The sequence below is a fragment of the Rhodnius prolixus genome, unplaced genomic scaffold, assembly GCF_049639745.1.
Source record: "Rhodnius prolixus isolate KJV_2025 unplaced genomic scaffold, Rpr scaffold_6, whole genome shotgun sequence".
Classification (NCBI taxonomy): domain Eukaryota; kingdom Metazoa; phylum Arthropoda; class Insecta; order Hemiptera; family Reduviidae; genus Rhodnius; species Rhodnius prolixus.
The window spans coordinates 1,713,212-1,734,558 of NW_027411634.1; the positions used below are offsets into that span (position 1 = coordinate 1,713,212).

Here is a 21,347-nt window from a genome sequence, read left to right on the forward strand (position 1 = left end):
AATAGTCACCTAGTTTGAATAGAATTCTTCTCTTTCTGTTATTAAAAGTTAATACAGAGGGTAATGCTAGATTGTACATCCTAGGTCGATCTATTTTGGAAAAGAAGAAGTAAAAACAAAAGGAAAATGCTGAAATAGTCACCTAGTTTGAATAGAATTCTTCTCTTTCTGTTATTAAAAGTTAATACAGAGGGTAATGCTAGATTGTACATCCTAGGTCGATCTATTTTGGAAAAGAAGAAGTAAAAACCAAAGGAAAATGCAGAAATAGTCACCTAGTTTGAATAGAATTCTTCTCTTTCTGTTATTAAAAGTTAATACAGAGGGTAATGCTAGATTGTACATCCTAGGTCGATCTATTTTGGAAAAGAAGAAGTAAAAACAAAAGGAAAATGCTGAAATAGTCACCTAGTTTGAATAGAATTCTTCTCTTTCTGTTATTAAAAGTTAATACAGAGGGTAATGCTAGATTGTACATCCTAGGTCGATCTATTTTGGAAAAGAAGAAGTAAAAACCAAAGGAAAATGCAGAAATAGTCACCTAGTTTGAATAGAATTCTTCTCTTTGTGTTATTAAAAGTTAATACCGAGGGTAATACTAGATTGTACAGCCTAGGTCGATCTTTTTTGGAAAATAAGAAGTAAAAACCAAAGGAAAATGCGGAAATAGTCACCTAGTTTGAATAGAATTCTTCTCTTTGAGTTATTAAATGTTAATAAAGATGGCAATGCTAGATTGTACATCCTAGGTCGATCTATTTTGGAAAAGTAGAAGTAAAAACCAAAGGAAAATACAGAAATGGTCACCTAGATTGATTAGAATTCTTCTCTTTCTGTTATTAAAAGTTAATACAGGGTAATGCTAGATTGTACATCCTAGGTCGATCTATTTTGGAAAAGAAGAAGTAAAAACCAAAGGAAAATACAGAAATGGTCACCTAGATTGAATAGAATTCTTCTCTATCTGCTTTTAAAAGTTAAGAATAAGGGCAATGCTAGATTGTACATCCTAGGTCGATCTATTTTGGAAAAGAAGAAGTAAAAACAAAAGGAAAATGCTGAAATAGTCACCTAGTTTGAATAGAATTCTTCTCTTTCTGTTATTAAAAGTTAATACAGAGGGTAATGCTAGATTGTACATCCTAGGTCGATCTATTTTGGAAAAGAAGAAGTAAAAACCAAAGGAAAATACAGAAATGGTCACCTAGATTGAATAGAATTCTTCTCTTTCTGTTATTAAAAGTTAATACCGAGGGTAATACTAGATTGTACAGCCTAGGTCGATCTATTTTGGAAAATAAGAAGTAAAAACCAAAGGAAAATGCGGAAATAGTCACCTAGTTTGAATAGTATTCTTCTCTTTAAGTTATTAAATGTTAATAACGATCGCAATGCTAGATTGTACATCCTAGGTCGATCTATTTTGGAAAAGAAGAAGTAAAAACCAAAGGAAAATGCTGAAATAGTCACCTAGTTTGAATAGAATTCTTCTCTTTCTGTTATTAAAAGTTAATACAGAGGGTAATGCTAGATTGTACATCCTAGGTCGATCTATTTTGGAAAAGAAGAAGTAAAAACCAAAGGAAAATACAGAAATGGTCACCTAGATTGAATAGAATTCTTCTCTATCTGCTTTTAAAAGTTAAGAATAAAGGCAATGCTAGATTGTACATCCTAGGTCGATCTATTTTGGAAAAGAAGAAGTAAAAACCAAAGGAAAATGCTAAAATAGTCACCTAGTTTGAATAGAATTCTTCTCTTTAAGTTATTAAATGTTAAAAACGATGGCAATGCTAGATTGTACATCCTAGGTCGATCTATTTTGGAAAAGAAGAAGTAAAAACAAAAGGAAAATGCTGAAATAGTCACCTAGTTTGAATAGAATTCTTCTCTTTAAGTTATTAAATGTTAATAACGATCGCAATGCTAGATTGTACATCCTAGGTCGATCTATTTTGGAAAAGAAGAAGTAAAAACCAAAGGAAAATGCTGAAATAGTCACCTAGTTTGAATAGAATTCTTCTCTTTCTGTTATTAAAAGTTAATACAGAGGGTAATGCTAGATTGTACATCCTAGGTCGATCTATTTTGGAAAAGAAGAAGTAAAAACAAAAGGAAAATGCTGAAATAGTCACCTAGTTTGAATAGAATTCTTCTCTTTCTGTTATTAAAAGTTAATACAGAGGGTAATGCTAGATTGTACATCCTAGGTCGATCTATTTTGGAAAAGAAGAAGTAAAAACAAAAGGAAAATGCTGAAATAGTCACCTAGTTTGAATAGAATTCTTCTCTATCTGCTTTTAAAAGTTAAGAATAAAGGCAATGCTAGATTGTACATCCTAGGTCGATCTATTTTGGAAAAGAAGAAGTAAAAACCAAAGGAAAATGCTAAAATAGTCACCTAGTTTGAATAGAATTCTTCTCTTTAAGTTATTAAATGTTAATAACGATCGCAATGCTAGATTGTACATCCTAGGTCGATCTATTTTGGAAAAGAAGAAGTAAAAAAAAAAGGAAAATGCTGAAATAGTCACCTAGTTTGAATAGAATTCTTCTCTTTCTGTTATTAAAAGTTAATACAGAGGGTAATGCTAGATTGTACATCCTAGGTCGATCTATTTTGGAAAAGAAGAAGTAAAAACAAAAGGAAAATGCTGAAATAGTCACCTAGTTTGAATAGAATTCTTCTCTTTCTGTTATTAAAAGTTAATACAGAGGGTAATGCTAGATTGTACATCCTAGGTCGATCTATTTTGGAAAAGAAGAAGTAAAAACAAAAGGAAAATGCTGAAATAGTCACCTAGTTTGAATAGAATTCTTCTCTTTCTGTTATTAAAAGTTAATACAGAGGGTAATGCTAGATTGTACATCCTAGGTCGATCTATTTTGGAAAAGAAGAAGTAAAAACAAAAGGAAAATGCTGAAATAGTCACCTAGTTTGAATAGAATTCTTCTCTATCTGCTTTTAAAAGTTAAGAATAAAGGCAATGCTAGATTGTACATCCTAGGTCGATCTATTTTGGAAAAGAAGAAGTAAAAACCAAAGGAAAATGCTAAAATAGTCACCTAGTTTGAATAGAATTCTTCTCTTTAAGTTATTAAATGTTAATAACGATCGCAATGCTAGATTGTACATCCTAGGTCGATCTATTTTGGAAAAGAAGAAGTAAAAAAAAAAGGAAAATGCTGAAATAGTCACCTAGTTTGAATAGAATTCTTCTCTTTCTGTTATTAAAAGTTAATACAGAGGGTAATGCTAGATTGTACATCCTAGGTCGATCTATTTTGGAAAAGAAGAAGTAAAAACAAAAGGAAAATGCTGAAATAGTCACCTAGTTTGAATAGAATTCTTCTCTTTCTGTTATTAAAAGTTAATACAGAGGGTAATGCTAGATTGTACATCCTAGGTCGATCTATTTTGGAAAAGAAGAAGTAAAAACCAAAGGAAAATACAGAAATGGTCACCTAGATTGAATAGAATTCTTCTCTATCTGCTTTTAAAAGTTAAGAATAATGGCAATGGTAGATTGTACATCCTAGGTCGATCTATTTTGGAAAAGAAGAAGTAAAAACCACAGAAAAATGCTGAAATAGTCACCTAGTTTGAATAGAATTCTTCTCTTTGTGTTATTAAAAGTTAATACCGAGGGTAATACTAGATTGTACATCCTAGGTCGATCTATTTTGGAAAATAAGAAGTAAAAACCAAAGGAAAATGCAGAAATAGTCACCTAGTTTGAATAGAATCCTTCTCTTTAAGTTATTAAATGTTAATAACGATGGCAATGCTAGATTGTACATCCTAGGTCGATCTATTTTGGAAAAGAAGAAGTAAAAACCAAAGGAAAATGCTGAAATAGTCACCTAGTTTGAATAGAATCCTTCTCTTTAAGTTATTAAATGTTAATAACGATCGCAATGCTAGATTCTACATCCTAGGTCGATCTATTTTGGAAAAGAAGAAGTAAAAACCAAAGGAAAATACAGAAATGGTCACCTAGATTGAATAGAATTCTTCTCTATCTGCTTTTAAAAGTTAATACCGATGGTAATGCTAGATTGTACATCCTAGGTCGATCTATTTTGGAAAAGAAGAAGTAAAAACCACAGAAAAATGCTGAAATGGTCACCTAGATTGAATAGAATTCTTCTCTTTCTGTTATTAAAAGTTAATACCGAGGGTAATACTAGATTGTACATCCTAGATCGATCTATTTTGGAAAAGAAGAAGTAAAAACCACAGAAAAATGCTGAAATAGTCACCTAGTTTGAATAGAATTCTTCTCTTTCTGTTATTAAAAGTTAATACCGAGTGTAATACTAGATTGTACATCCTAGGTCGATCTATTTTGGAAAAGAAGAAGTAAAAACCACAGAAAAATGCAGAAATAGTCACCTAGTTTGAATAGAATTCTTCTCTTTCTGTTATTAAAAATTAATACCGAGGGTAATACTAGATTGTACATCCTAGGTCGATCTATTTTGGAAAAGAAGAAGTAAAAACCACAGAAAAATGCAGAAATAGTCACCTAGTTTGGATAGAATTCTTCTCTTTCTGTTATTAAAAGTTAATACCGAGTGTAATACTAGATTGTACATCCTAGGTCGATCTATTTTGGAAAAGAAGAAGTAAAAACCACAGAAAAATGCTGAAATAGTCACCTAGTTTGAATAGAATTCTTCTCTTTCTGTTATTAAAAGTTAATACCGAGGGTAATACTAGATTGTACATCCTAGGTCGATCTATTTTGGAAAAGAAGAAGTAAGAACCACAGAAAAATGCAGAAATAGTCACCTAGTTTGAATAGAATTCTTCTCTTTCTGTTATTAAAAGTTAATACGAGGGTAATGCTAGATTGTACATCCTAGGTCTATCTATTTTGGAAATGAAGAAGTAAAAACCACAGAAAAATGCAGAAATAGTCACCTAGTTTGAATAGAATTCTTCTCTTTCTGTTATTAAAAATTAATACCGAGGGTAATACTAGATTGTACATCCTAGGTCGATCTATTTTGGAAAAGAAGAAGTAAAAACCACAGAAAAATGCTGAAATAGTCACCTAGTTTGAATAGAATTCTTCTCTTTCTGTTATTAAAAGTTAATACCGAGTGTAATACTAGATTGTACATCCTAGGTCGATCTATTTTGGAAAAGAAGAAGTAAAAACCACAGAAAAATGCTGAAATAGTCACCTAGTTTGAATAGAATTCTTCTCTTTCTGTTATTAAAAGTTAATACCGAGGGTAATACTAGATTGTACATCCTAGGTCGATCTATTTTGGAAAAGAAGAAGTAAAAACCACAGAAAAATGCAGAAATAGTCACCTAGTTTGAATAGAATTCTTCTCTTTCTGTTATTAAAAGTTAATACGAGGGTAATGCTAGATTGTACATCCTAGGTCTATCTATTTTGGAAAAGAAGAAGTAAAAACCACAGAAAAATGCAGAAATAGTCACCTAGTTTGAATAGAATTCTTCTCTTTCTGTTATTAAAAATTAATACCGAGGGTAATACTAGATTGTAGGAATTAGTGGAAATAATCATTGTTTGAGGATTTTTCTGGACAATGGTCGTAATAAAGGTAATCCACAAGAATAATTTGGATTAGTTTTAAAGTATTATGCATTTTTATCAGTGATTATGATGTTATTATTTTTCATTGTATGAGAAAAAATCTTATGAATGAAAATTACCAGCCCAATGGACTGTGATATGTTGTAGATTCCAAACTGTATTTTGAATTACATATACAATTTCTTGAGATATTTTAAAAATAGCTTCTTAAGTTAGTCAATTTTTTTTATTATAATAGTTCTAAATTGGAACAAATTGAAAGAAAAATATTTCAGAAATTTGTGTTTATTTTTGAGTAATGGCAATGTAAAGGTGTTGGGTAAACTCCTTAAATTTATAAATACAAAATTTGTAAGTTAATAAAACATTTATTAAAAAGATTTCAGAAGGTTTTTTTCGCGCTTTCTAGCGATATTTGTTTTAACTATTCGAGAAATAGTTTGTACAATCGCCGCTAGTCAGCACTGGCTTTATTTTTGTCACCTGTGTAGTTTTTTTTAATAGTCAAGTCAATTATGCTTTTCTGTCAAACGTTTATTTAGTAATTCCTCTATTAGTGATTATTTTTTTATTTACTGTATGCTATTATCTTTATACTCATTGACTATCATTTAATAATTTATATAGAATTGTTAGAATTTAACGAAAGTTTAGTGTCAAAATGGGTTAGGTTTTTATTTTTTTTATATTCTTAAACGTGATTGATGGTTTTAATGTTGTTACTACTTTAATCAAATTAGTGAGAATTTTTAAATGTCTTAGAAAACTGATATATTTTATTCCATTTTCACAATAACTTGGTTGGAAAATTGCAGTATTAGTATCTCTACAACACTATAGACTTCTTGCTGGTATTTAACTCATAATACATTTTTAATTAATCATTGTATTTGTATTTACACTATAATGAAATACGATGTAGTTAAAATAACAAATTTCCAAAACACTGCTGTTAAAAGTTTTAAAAAATATATTGTAATATTTATTATTTATATTCGTCAAAAAGATTTAAAAAATAAATAATAGGTTTTGTTAAAATTAGTTACTTTTGCTTCAAAAAAGCTTTTTTACTAGCACCATATTTGATGTACAATTATAATCGTGATGCTTATCAGATCAGGTTATTTAGAATTTTTAAAATCTCTAGAATTTGAGTTTTTATTCCATCCTTTTCTTGAGTTTTAGCTAACAGTTTTTTTGAATTCGACTTTATTCAAGTCTCTTTTGGTCTAAGAGTAGTAGACAGCTGATAACCATGCTCTATCTGCAATTGTAGATACAATCTTAATTGTTATCTTAATTATTTCACGGATAAAACAAGTAAATTGTATTTCTTCTTCTTTTTACAGCAACCCAGGATACTTCTGCAAGAATGGTCTCTTGCTGTGAAAAGTCTTGTTTTAACATCCTATTAAATGAATAATCAACAACAATTTAGGTGAGTTATGAAAATTTTATATCCAAATTCAAATTAGTGTTCAGAATAATATCAATAATGTTTTTAATTAAATAAAATCAAAAATTTAAAATTATTTCTGATGTGGTTGTTTCTTTGCCGTTTAGTCTCACAAATATTTATACATATTGTGTTTTGGACACACCGCCAAATAGTGATTATGACCTTCTATGTCCGATTTGTTTCATAAATAATCTCTAAAGTGGTTAATTATTAAAAATTATTAAAATTGAACAGTATTTTTCTTTAATTTCTAGTTTGTCAGTTAAAGGTACACCCTTATTTCTGGTTATTTTATGGGAATAGCTTTAAGCTTAGGTGTTCTTATTTGTTAAAAATATCTACGGGATTATTTCAAATTTCTATTTTCAATTGTTGTAGTTCTTCTACCTCTTTTAAAACTATTAAGTTTTGATTTATTTAAATTCATGAAAAGATGTTTCCTGTCTATCGCCGGCCAGTATCTTTTGGCTTCTTTTCTTTTTCAAGTCATCCAGTCTCAAAGGCCCTCCTATATTTCCCAACTTCTTAAGTTTAAATCCTCGATACATTCCCGTAATACCATATCTCGCTCATCTGACCTCTATATTCCCTCTCACCGTACCTCATCCTTTGACAAATCCTTCCTTATACGTGCTACCTCTCTCTGGAACTCCTTGCCATCATCTGTCCGCCATGCTCCTACCCTATCCATCTTTAAATCCCGTCTATTCAGTTATCTCCTTTCTATCCAGCTTCCTCCGAAATTTTGATTGTTTTAATTTATTTCCTTAATTTTTATTGTTATTTTGATTTTCACTTTTTGTAAATACTTATTTAATTATTTCTTTCAATCACAGGCCAAACTATTAAGGCCTCTATTTGTGCCTGTGTTTATTCTTAGGGGACAATTGTCCCAGAATAATAAATTTCTTTTCTATTCAGTCTATTCAAAAGATGAACCCTGTTTATAATAACTTATTCTGCCGTCTGAGTGATCTGCCATCAGTACGATGTCGTCTGTAGTTAACCCTTATGTTTCTGGTAACCACTTGAAACCTTACTCCATTTTGAAATCCCTTTTTTTTTACATATTTTCTATGATCAATTAAATGTCGCGATGTGAGCACTTTCATGGTTTACTGAAGACTAATAACAATATTTTTTTTTTCAGTGCACAAGAGCAAGATATTTCTAAGCCAAAGCAGAACTAATTTGTAGCAGTTTATAATACAGGTGTGTTTCAATGGATTTATCTGAATAAATTTATGATGGGCAATTTCTATATATGTACTTCCAAACACGGCAATTATTATTATTATTTTTTTTTAAGCTGGAACTTGTTTTTTTTTTACCCTCATTAACTACGACCTAACCTCTGAAGTTCGCCATTTGAACTACATTTTATTGCCGTAACAGTTCGATGGCCAAACGATCACTCAAAAGAGTTTCAAGCAGTTTTTAATACAAAAAGAAAAAGGATGTTTTACTGAAGGAGGCTGAGCTTTTGCTGGAATCAACTGGTGAGTACTGACTGTACTTCAAAAAAATTTCCCATTCAAGCTTATTAAGAATAAGTTGTTTGTTTAATTGTTGATCGATATAACTAGAGGCATACCCAGGGTTTTTCACGGAGTTTTCGCTTTGAAAAGTAAAATGCGTAATCCATAATTTTTTCACTTGAATATTATTCTTTCAGTTTGGATACCACACTATCACATTCTTAAGATTGTTTTTGAGAATTTGTTTTGAATGTTCGCAGCCGACATATGTGCTTTTTTTTGTGTGTTAATACCAAATTTCATTAACAAGTTGTCCCTGAATACTTTTGTTGTAAACCGAACGAAGTGTTTAGTACTTTAAAGGTTGTTGTAAAGCAACACTAAATAAATTTTGACCTTTTATACATAATTTAAACCTTTCTTTTTAAAAAAAGTTATTTATTTCTAAGTATTAAGAATTATCTTCAAATAATTCAGAATTATATTAAAATAAACTAAAGAATTTATGTCAGGTATAAGGAAGGTAATCGGATATATTGGTGCATTGTAAGGTTATTTTATTATTTTTTTTGAAGGAGTTCGTAGAAAAAGTGATGTTTTTTTAAAGTACTGAAAGAAGATTAGAAGCGGAGTGGTTATAAAGTAAAATTCATTCTTCTCAGCTTGCTAATGGTTGTCTACGTTCGATCTCAAATGTTTCAGAGTTAATTCTGTGTACAGATTTACTTTATTCTCTGAAATAGGACTGGTTTTAAGCTTTATTCAAATTTTTGTTAGTTTTCATGATTTTTTTGTTTGTTTTGCTTCTACTGAAATTTGTCAATATGTATCAATTACTCTTCAACAGAAAAAGGTGTTGGGGTTAATGGTGGTGATCCGAGGCCTATTATCTACGGAAAGTCTAGGAAAACTGGCCATATTCTAACGCCCCTAGTTTGTGGTACAATTGTGCAGCTGAGATTGCAAGAGATAGGTTATCAATTCCAGAGAAATAACTTTCTTTTTCTTTTTAAATCTTTTATTGCAATTTACCACTGCAACAGTTGTTGCAACGAGCAAATATGGTAAAAGAAAAAAGAAATAAAAGAAAATCATGAGTGGAGAAGGCACCCAGTGGTGTCACTCCAGTAACGTGCTTTGCTCTCACGATAAGAGAAGATCACGAGGCCATCTTCTCTTCAATCTCTTTAGAAGATTACCTGGTAATGGTAGAGGAAGATAGGTGTTCTATGAGAGGGTTAGGGATGAGCTGCTGTAGAATGGAATGAAATTTGAAGAAACGAGTGATAGCAAGATCCTGTAATGAAAGGGATTTTGAGGTCATTATGGATAGTGTGAGGTTAGATACATAGAACGGAGCGTTAAGAAGTTTTCAAAGTATTTTTTTTTACTGTAATGTCTGGAGGAGTAGTGAGTTGGAACGCTTAGTCGATCCCCCATTCTTCCGATGCCCGTATGACCAAATAGGTCGCAGTAACAGTAGATATAAGAGTCTTTTGTTATGTAGGTTAAGTTTCGAACCTTTGTCAAGTAGTCTGGCGAGAAGTTTTGTAGCGTTGGTTAGTTTCTTGTCTTTTCAGTCTAGTATGGGGATTCCATGTCAACGTTTGTCTAGATGCAGTCCAAGGTAGCGTACTTTGTCCACAGTTGGTGCAGGAGTTTGGTTCAAGATGATGGGAGGAGAAATATGGCTATCTTATCTTATATAGATATAATTTAAGATATAGCGTAACGCTGCCTAGCTGATAACTATTGATACAATAATTGGTTACACGCCCGGGTCTCCAGCGCAAAAAAAACGAAATGAAATGGCAGCCATTCTCGCTCGGGAGTTCCTCTTGGTAAACCCAACTGGACCTGAGCCATTTATGGCATAGGTAGTGTAGTAAACCTAACATGGACGCACAAATATTCAATATTCATCAGGGCAGAGGCTTAAACTACATTGTAGAACTAAGAATACAAACGATGCAGCTGCTAAGACTTCTTAAATTTGCAACAGAAAACAAACTTAATTTGGCAATTTAATGAAAATATTTCTGTAAAGAGTTAACCACTTATGGATAAAATAAAAGTAATTCCACTTAATTTATTCTTAGTGCAGAGGGGCAGATCGTATTTAAAAATAAATAAATAAACTTGTTGCTAATTATAGATTCCATGTGAATCCATAAACCTCATTTTCTATAAAACTCTTGTTGTAACAAACGGAGAGGGGGAAACAAACCAACCTGTGCGCAAGAAGACACAGCGATAGCAGATGTTCAAGAAAGCAAGGTAGGTGGGAGTTCTGGGTGGAACCAATCACTTTTGTGAAGAAACTTCGTTTACGTATTCAGGACGAAGTTCGAAAGTGGTAGCTTACTTTGGAAATCATGTGAATTATAGGACATAGTTCTTTTTTTTCTTTTGCCAAAAAAGAAATTGCTAAATGCTACTTTTTATTCATTTCAACCAAAGTTAGCCATTAGTCTTATTTACTGGACATGTTATTACCAAACTTAAAATAGCCTTTACATAACCATTGGCTGGCTTGGTTGCAGTGCGCATTTTGTATGCACTCTATGTGTAGTAATTTTCGAGCAGGTTGTTGTTATTCATTTAATAATTGTTAATACAGTCGAACCTCTCAATAACGGACACTGGCGGGGGAAAGCAAAGTGGCCGCTGTTTGGAGGTGGTCGTTAGAAGGAGTGTAGTAGGCAAGTTTCATAATGAAAAAATATGGGTTTATTTCTAAACATCTATTTAAAAATTGTTTATTATTAATAGATTTAAAAACGTACATAATTGCATAATTATTGCAGCTATATGATATGCATCAAGTTTTTCTTAATTATCCAAAAAAATTATCAAAAAACTACATATTATTGACTTAATAGATAATTTTTATAATAATCATCACATTTATTCAAAACAATAATAATTTATGGTAAAATTATCATCATACTATCATCTATTATTAGAAAAATAGAACAAACCTTTCGGCAAGTTTGACGATGGTTCGTTTTGGTTTTTGCAAAATCTTTCCAATACATTTATTTTTCTCTTCTAGAGTTAACCACTTTCGTTTGAGAGACACATCGGAAAAAATAACATTGTTCGTCCAAAGTAATATTGAAAAATGATTAAAATGGTACAAGATGTATGGAGCTTATATAGGAAACTTTAGGAAAAACCAGAAAATAAAAAACAAAAACTTGAGAGGGGATAATTACTTTTCATCACCGCGTCGTATAAGGTGGTCGTTGGTGGGAGGTGAAACATACTCGTATAATCTGTTCCCCAAAATCAATGTCCGCGGTCGTTATGTAGAGTGACCGTTAGAAGGAGGTTCTTTTATATAGAAAGTGTATAGGGGTAAAACGGGGAAATCCAAAAACTGACCCGTAAATGGAGGTGGTCGCTAGTGAGAGTATCCCTTATAGGAGGTTCGACTATATATTTATTTTATCTGAAATAGATCATGTTGTATTTATCATTTTGTGTACATATTCTTAGAAATAATCTCATTAAGAAAGGATTGTGTGGTATCTTAAATGAACGGTTTGTTTCAGCAGAACCTCAGACTGGTCTGTATTTTACGGAGAACATTAAAAAAAATTGGAAATCTGCTCGATCTTAATACTTACTCCTTTTGGAGGAGTAAGAGACGTTTAAAAATGTCTTGGTGAAAATGAAGTAATTTTATATAACCAAACCTAATTAATTTGCAATGTATTATGAATGTGCAATCAATATTTTTACTTTCCATTAATAATAATTATAGATAAGAAAAGGAATCGATTATAATTGAAAGTACGTTACCAAACTATCTAATTATAAAAAACAAAAATCAACTTGGTCGAAGTGAAAACCTTTGAATTGAATTTAATACAAAAATTTATTTTAGAAGAGTATTATCGATTTCTTACTAGGAATGGTCTCACTCTACGTGAGCTGGCTTTCATTACCTAAGAGAACACCCGACGAAGTGTTGTGAATGTCAACCTCTTTGGAATGTTTGAAGTGAAAATGTATTTTTACTAATTTCTATTTTATCATAGTTGTTTTTTGTTTTTTTTAACTGCTATCTCAATCGGCTATTAACGTGGATGATTAGAGGACTTTTTTCTGTGCTTAATAAAAGTATCTTAACCTTATTGGGCGCAAAATCCCATCTCTGCCTTTTCGTGGTGCCCTCCAGACAACTTCTTCTGAAAGCAGGATAACGGGACACGATGTGAGTACTTAACCTATTGCTGGGATTGAAGAAATCCTTCAACCTCAGACGTCTTCACCTTACTGAAAGGTGTTCCAGTAGGGGGCCTTCTGCTGATTTTTTTTTTTGGGAGCAAGAAAGTCGGTAGCGAACGACGGTAGCTTGTCGTGGTATCTCTCTAGAATATTACTAACTTCCTAATTTGGAGAGCCTTCTTTGGAATAACTGGGATGTATTGCTAGAGATTGCAGGTTTCCTTCATTTCTTAGGAAATCCCTGAAGAGTAAAGGTTCCCTTAATCAGGAAGAGCCGTACTCCAGAAAATCTGGGAAGCGATGTTACGTGAGTTTCACCAGGGAGCAGTTACTCCTAACTACTAACTCTTCTCTGTAATTAGGGGGTGGTGATCAGTGTGTTGGATCCCACTTTTCCTTCTAGGTCTTGCCTGCAGACCCTGACTATGATTCAGTACGAATACATTCACTTGGCTTAAGGGAGAAGCACAGTATATTTACCAACTAACCTGTTTCTACAAAATTCATATCTTTGCGGCAGTAGTGTACCCTTTATTCTGGACCCAAGGTCGATAGCATAGTTGTTTTGGGTTACGCACCCGCCCTAAACCTTTTTTTTAGTGGTCTTCTCCCTTTTTACCCCCAACAAAGGTACCTCCAAGGGGTAGGTAGGGATTGCCGTGGTATATTAGGGCGTATTTCGTTGAATTCTTTTGACTTACTTAACCCAACAGATTAGTTAACATTTCAGGTAACGTCGGGTGTTCCCGGTGACTTTTTTTTCCACCTGTTCTCACACCTATTGACAGGAATTATTATGATTGTTTCCAATTTTCACCAAATTGTACAGTTCCTTGAATGCGAATTAAATCTGGTGCGATTTCCTTTTACCGTAATTAATTTGAGGATGTGCAAAAAAAAGAGAAACTTTTTTCATTTCTTTTAAAAATAACATTTGATTTATTTAAATTTATTTCTAAGTTAGTTGATTTCTTTAGTCTGAGAAGTTTTATAAAGGGTTAACCTTGAAATGAAGAAGGGCTAAAAAAGGAATTCAGGTAGTAAAATGTTATAGTTTTATTTTAGGATAGTAAGGAAGGTAGGCAGGGCCTTCTTCTCCGAGTTTTTAAGGGTCGCCACAGTGGTTGATGATGCTGTAGGCTGATAAAAGAAAAAAAAAAACGAAAGAAATAAAAATGAAATAAAATTAAGTAAGAAAAGTGTCTTAGAAGAGGAATGTATACACAAACTGACAGACGCACGTACACTCACAAACACTCGCACATACACTTTAGAAGAGGTTCAAAGAGATAAGAACTAGACTAAAGCTAGCCTAGCTGGAGCTAGCTATGTTACTTCCCCGTTTGGTGCATATATTTATGATGATGTTAATTGTAATACATACGTATCTATGCACATGTTCTATAATATTGATATTATAGATCTGTTAGAAGTATGATAGGTAATATATACCTGTGTAAACATGAGATGAATCTATAAATAGTCTTTATTCTGTATTGCCTAGTTAGGGTAGGTTATAATTGAATTTCTCTTTATCAGATCCAATTAGTGTTCAACCTCTAAACAAGGCTTTGATTTATATATACATATATATAAAAAAAGAAATGGGATCCCTAACAGATTATTTTGACTGTCAAATACTTGAAAGTTCCTGAGAAATAATTGTAAAACCGTAAATAACACGAAAATGACCCATTACAGACTAAATAACCTATTCCTCCATCATAACTGCCTTAAAAATGTATTTCCGGAGGAAAAATAATTGTGCTAACTGTTATAGATCTGCATTTTCACGAATTTAATTTTTTTTAAATCTCAAAAAAAATGTAATAAGTGATTCGCTATAGTGGCGCTTCCAATCTTAGACTCTAACCAAAACCTTATTTTAAAGATGGCCGTCACCATGCAGTAACATCAGACAAATTTGTGAAAAACAAAAACAAAAACTCTTTCATGGTATTTAGTTAACAACTTCGGCCACTTAAAATCAGAAACAATACCATGTTTGAACTTTCTTCACTAGAATAAATGCTAGTAAAAAGTCAGCTGAGAAATTTTGGCAAGATCACAATATTTAGCAGGCGTAAGAGATAATGAAAATGTTTTAAATAACAGTGAAACAAACACTTTAAAGTGAACGAGTTAGTAAAGGAAAAAAATTAAGAAAATTGTAGACATTTTCTATTCGTGTGAGTATGACAGACGTTTTTCTTTTTCTTTTTTTTTTATAGTTTAATCACTTTCAGTACCAAATAACTTGGAAGAAAGTTTAAAAATTACGAATTGAATAAAAGAAGTCACGATTTTTAATAATGATGAAAGTTGTAATTTTGCAAATTCATAAAATATTCATTATATTTTAGTAAAATACAATAATAATGGTATGAAGATTATTTTTTTTAAATATAAAACTGTATTTTCAAATCTAACCTCTTGAGATCTTTTATGAATTTTTAGATCCATTATTGAATGATTTAAATAATATCGTACAAAGGAAATCTATTTCACTCTCATTGTTTTTTTACACAAAATATTCCTATACTTTACATTTCAAATGATTTTCATTTAATAATAGTGGAAAGCTGCCGGATTTATTATTCTCTCACGACATTTTAAAAGAAAAATCGCTTATTTCCTCTTCTAATCTCTGTAAAGGATCTAGTCGTTTTGAATAATTTGGGTGCATTTCTTTTTGGTCATTCAACTGGAATCCGGACAAGTATGAAAAACAGAAATTAATTTTTAATGATTTAAATCGGTAAAAATAATTTAATGTCTAATAATCTAAAGGAACTTGTTGGCTATTTCCAGATTGAACAATTCTAAGCTAAATTTTTTGAACTCTAATTTTCATAAAATCAGAAATCCTGAGCTTGCCAAGTTCTAAAAACTTTTATTTTTTTCGAGTTCAGGAGACACCCAGAACCTCCGTTTACGATGAAAGCTCAATCAAAACCTTATTATAATTGTAATAGCCATATGCTTACAATATTTTGAAAAAATAGGGGGAAAAAATGATCTGTGCGCCTAAATATATAAGTAACATAATAAAAACCCTAAAAGTAGCGAAAAGGTTAAGAAAATCAACAAAGTAAAAGCTAATAAAATAATCCACCAATTCAAACGCCTATACGTAGTACGTATATACTATAACCTCGCAAGAAATAATTATAACCTCCAGCATATCTAATGCCAGCTCCTTTTCAGAAAGTTGTAGTGATGTTTACGGTGATTATAGTTGCAGATATAATGGTGACAAAAGGGGTTGAAGATATTGATATTGGAAGTCAAATTCATCGGCACAAACCAATTTTATTCTTGGAAGATAGATGAAGGCCAGAAACACATTTTTTTAAAAAAAGCAGGCTTACTGTGACTGTGACGGCGGAAGAAAACGTTCATTTCCAATCAAGACCTTTGAAGATATTACCGATCATTTCAATATAATATCTTTTGTCAATTTTTTTGGATTTATTTCGATTTAACAAGCAAAGCTTAACAGGTAAGTCCTTCTAGCTTCTATTACTCATGTCTTTTTCCTAAATCATTTCTAGTTTTTGATAGGATTGTTACCTTTTTTTTTGTTATCATTACAATAAGAAAGTATAGCTTTTAATGTCAAGTGTTCTATATCGATTTTTAAAGAGAAATATGCGTTTTAAATTCTTTAAAAGTGCGAAAAAATTGAAAGTGTGTTTTCGTAAAAATTCCACAAAACCAAAGTCTCACATTAATGTAACTTAATGGCAAAATGCCACAATTAAAATCACCATTTACTGTTTATTTTTTGATTTTTATTTCATCTTTTTGTGATGATCTTTGAAGATAACTTCAAACAAACAATTTGCTTAAACATTCTTTGCTTGAATTTAGGTATTCCCCAAGACAGTATCATTAGGCGTTCTAATAACGTTTCTGTATTTTAAATTTCACAAAAACTAAACTCCTTAGCATAATTAAGGGCGAATAAACAATTATAATAATTACGTATAATTTAATAAAATATAGAAATTATACTTCTAAGACTTTATAAATATAACCCATTAATCATTCTGACACACGAATCTCAAAAATTAAGCTTTTTTTTTTAGTCTAGACCTAGACTTTCAGAATTATCCCTTAAAAAACGTAACATAAGTAACACCCAACATTATGAAAAAAATAAAAATAAATTAGGTAATAGATAATTATCTACAAAAGAATGTCCCATTACAAGAGAAACATTCCAACAGAAAAGCTATTTTTATCTTTATAAGAATATTGTATTTATTTTTTTAAATAAATTTTTAGATTTGTTGACAAGATGATCATTTTTATCAGTGAGGAACTAATCGATAAATTTTTGAAATCGATTTGAAAGAAGGTAACTACTGTTTTTCTAGTACTTTTTAATGGTCAGTTGTAATTGTTTGAAGTTTATTGTGTAAAAATAACTCCTCTGTTTTAAGTTAATTGTGTTAGTAAATTTTGTGTTTTTTTATTATTTTATTTATAATTTGATTGCTCTAATTACAGAGCAGTTTCCTGAATAACTGATCTACAATATGCAGATTTCAATTTGGCCGTAACTTAGCTGAAATTAGGTAGAGAACTTTCCTTATTTCAAGTTTTTATTGTGAAATCTTTTTCATTTTCTTAACTATAGATTCCAAAAATTTTTGTCTATTATCTCTTCATTTTAATAAATTACGCGATACTCTTTGCCATTGTATCTTGATAAGTGCAACGAAGAAAGACGAAGTGTAAATACTACGTATTAAGTCACATAACAACCCAAATAACCCAGATAAAGAATAACTTGTAAAATTTGTGGCAAATAAGCCTTCTTCAAAACATAATGAAAACTGTTACGAATAGTAAAGTATGATGTGCTTCCGCCCTGAGTCTACAACACCTAATGTTGGACGTTGGACGTTCAATTCTTGCTTGAATAAGTGATTATTTCACCATCTTTTTTGTGTATGCAGCCAATCCACGCTTCTCTACTCTAGTTTAACGAAAACTTGTTTATAGTTTTTGTACTTTAGCACTTAATTGCGTTCAGGTACCTGGTTGTGTACCCATAAATGTTAATACCTACGTTTAATTTAAATCTCTCGTTGGTTATTCTATCGATTCTTCTTGCAATTTTTTCTAAATTTGCATTGCTTTTCGCTAAAAAATGATCGAATTGCAACTAGGAACGTTCATATTTTCAAAATATCGTCTTATCTTTGAAATCCGGTTAGAGAGCTTTAAGTTCTGATAATAAATAATTACATAGTCGCTAATAATGGATTTTCTATCTAAAGTTGAAATTTAGATGAATTCACTTTCCTCCTAAGCTTTGTTAATGCAAAACAAAAAAAAAAATTGTGTCACCAAATTAGAAGTAAAACTTTTTATTTTAATTAACCTGCAGTTTATTTCATCATCTTGAAGCTGCAGAGTTTATTTCATTAAATTATTTTTAGGTAAGTTGAATCATTTTCTGAATAAGACAATATTCTTTACTAAATGAAGGCCGATGGTTACTATAAACGTAATGTTTAGCGGACAGAGAATTAATTGCAGTTAAACGGTAACTTATTTCGTCATCACTTTAGGTAGATAGGTGAATTTTGCACACCACCTTAATGGATATTGTCTCAATATCGAAGTAATGATTGTCTAAACAGTTTCCACTCTAGAGTAGACGGTCAACATTGAGTATTCTAAATAAACTAGTTTTTGGCTAGGTCACTACTAATTTACTCAGTGCATCCTGAAGTTTTGCTTGTAACTCAAATATACGCTAGGTGGCTACCAAATTTAATGCCCCTCGCTACTCAAATTGCAGCCCTTTAGAGACCTACTCACATGACTTTAAGTTTCATTGAACAAATAAATCCAGTAACCAAACCCAGCACCACAATACATCTTAGCTTGCCTCTAACCACTTGTCTGTTGTGGCGCCTTTATTTTAGAATAAGATATTTGAGTAAGGATAGACAGAGTGCTGCTTATGATGTGGTCCACCATCTGCAGATGACAGTAATTTATATGATTGAAGAGCGTGCATTGAGATAACCATGAAATTACCTTCTGATTTATTACAGTGACTCAGGAAATGCTGTTACACTTTGTCGACTAGTTTGATTAACTCTTGTGTATATCTGTAACATCTTCTAGAGAGAGAGAGAGAGAGAGAGAGAGAGAGAAACGTAACTTGTTCTTAGTATGGTAACTTATTAACTATTTCTCTTTGATGCGTTGGATTGAATTCACCTTTTGGGATACCTGTTCTCTGGGCCTGCCTATTTTCTTCTATAGATTCTATTATTTTACATTCGTGAGGTAATATTATTGTTACACTTCGTTCTGGAGTTCTTGCTACAATTTAGTTGCAGCACTTCATCTTTGTGACCTTAAGTGCTTTTTATTATTCTCCTTGATCGTATCATCAACTATTATTGATTTTACTTTTCTCTAAGCCTTTCCGAGGATGCTTTTTCACCACAGCAGTCCTAGATACGCAGGCCCTCAGATTCAAGGACAGCAGAAGATATCAATTTAACTTCGATATGAGGCATAGATACCCAGTGCATTCTACTACCCTTTATTTTTGTAAGTTGCTTGGTGGTTACGTGAATCTTAACAAAGAAACGTAAAATATTTTATTTAATTTATGATTTTTTTTAAAAAAAAACTTTGTACAGTGATTACAAACACATAAATTTACAACTTTTACAGAAAACATATTCTTCTTATTAGTTCTTTATTAAGAAAAGTATTACTTAAAAATAAGTTTCAAATCCGGAGTTCGAAAAAAAAAATGTGAGTTTGAACCTAAAGAATAGCAGTAAAATAAAGTGGCGGATGTTCACATAATTATTTTTAGTAATAAAAAAACTAGATAATTAACTGTAAAAAAGGAAATCTTACAATAAAATAGGAAATTTATGTTATTATCTGTTTCTTCCGGTTTTAATGATACAGATTCAACTTAAGATGTTCATTACCGCATCTTTTATTTACAATCTTTCGAAGTATTTACATAAAGCTAGGTTAGTTTGTTACTTTTTACTTCATACTATAGACGTAAAATTATATTTTAATGAGAATACAACTTGGTTTCTTTTTTCCAGTTTTATTAACTGTCTATTTCCTAATTACTCATTAATAATAAACAATAACATCACATTAAATTAATTAATGTTGCAATTTAAAAAGTTTCGATTTGTATTCGAAAAATTTTTTATCGAAAACAATGCGGTTGGCTGATGAACTTGTGTTTACTAGATCGCTATACCTCGTACGTAATCATAACTAACCTTTAACTTTATAACCTTTATTTTGTTCTAATAGATTTCTGTGTTGCAAGTTTCTGTGAGTTGTGTATTTAGTAGTTTTTTAATTTATTGTTTTAAGTAATTACTAGTGTTTTATTTTGTGCGTTTATTAAAAATGAAGATAGGAGTATAAATAGTGTTGAACGAGATTATAAAAATTTGTAAGTCAAATTTCTCCATTGAATTTAATAGATACGTGATTGTAAGAAATGAACTAATTTAACAGTTGAAAATGAATAATAGCATTTTAGTGACAACTAAATTTACAATAGATAATTGATATACGGAAACTATTAACTATTAAACTTCGTAAAATCAGCATTTTTTTAAACTTAACATTCTTCCTCAATCTGAATCGAGTTAAGTAAAAATTATTCCTTTAGTTCTACATTTAATTCGATTGCTATCATTACATGTGTGGCAAAATCAAATTATTTATTTAATTGATACTTTAATGAAAAGCGTGCCCCTAAGTTTTTTTCTGGAGAAAATCTGGAAAGATTGAAATTAACCTTTCGGGAAATTTCACATCTTACTAAAAATGTTATCTCTCTAATTAGTCGCTTTATTTTTTTAATAATTTGCTATCTTGAAGAAAAACAAGATCTCGATAAATAAGTGCATCGATTAATACAGTGATTAAAGCTTAAAACTACCAAACTTACATCAGGTTTCATTTTGAAAGTTCTAATGTTCTTTTGTTTTCTATTCTTCCAAGTTATTTCTTAAAATGAAAGAGAGGTTTTGTAACCTACGTTTTAAAGTTATGTTTTCCTGGAGTGCAGTTAGTTTTTTTTTTTTTTTCAAGCCCGATTACGTAATAAATTCGTAATGTAGATTTTTGTGTATAAAAACATGAAACTGGTCGTCGTATTTCACAAGTTAAGGGACTTATAACTTTGATGCATGATCTGGAAAAAATATATATATATATATAATTACGAAATCCTTGCACTACAAATTCACTTATTAGAATTTCCCTTAGATTTTCTATAAATTTTTTGAAGTGATAAGATTTTTTATTCTTACCTTCGCTTACCTTCGCTAAGAGGTTAGCGATCTAGCTGATTTTTCGGTTCCCATCTGAAATTTTCAGTTTTTAAGTCCGAAAAAGTGTTTTTAAACTTCAGTTTTGATTGAGATAGGACTTTTATTCTAATGTACTTGTTTTGTAAAACTAATATCTTAGTGAGAATTAATATGCGTCAAATATTCGTGAGTTTAAAAGAATATTAATGAGTTCGAAACTTGAGAATATTAGTAAGAGGAAGTCGTTTGAGCGTGTTCA

At 31.0% G+C, this 21,347-nt stretch overlaps 1 long non-coding RNA gene across 2 annotated transcripts; it reads left to right on the plus strand.

The window, feature by feature from the left end:
- The first annotated feature begins 6,051 nt into the window (after nucleotides 1-6,051).
- Nucleotides 6,052-12,376, plus strand: LOC141461465 (uncharacterized). 2 transcript variants are annotated; one of them, XR_012462883.1, is made up of 5 exons: nucleotides 6,052-6,427; nucleotides 6,926-7,014; nucleotides 8,186-8,247; nucleotides 8,345-8,534; nucleotides 12,071-12,376. It is a non-coding gene; the product is annotated as an uncharacterized lncRNA (long non-coding RNA). The 2 variants fall into 2 exon arrangements; XR_012462882.1 differs by having other exon boundaries at nucleotides 12,074-12,374.
- The last annotated feature ends 8,971 nt before the right edge of the window (nucleotides 12,377-21,347 follow it).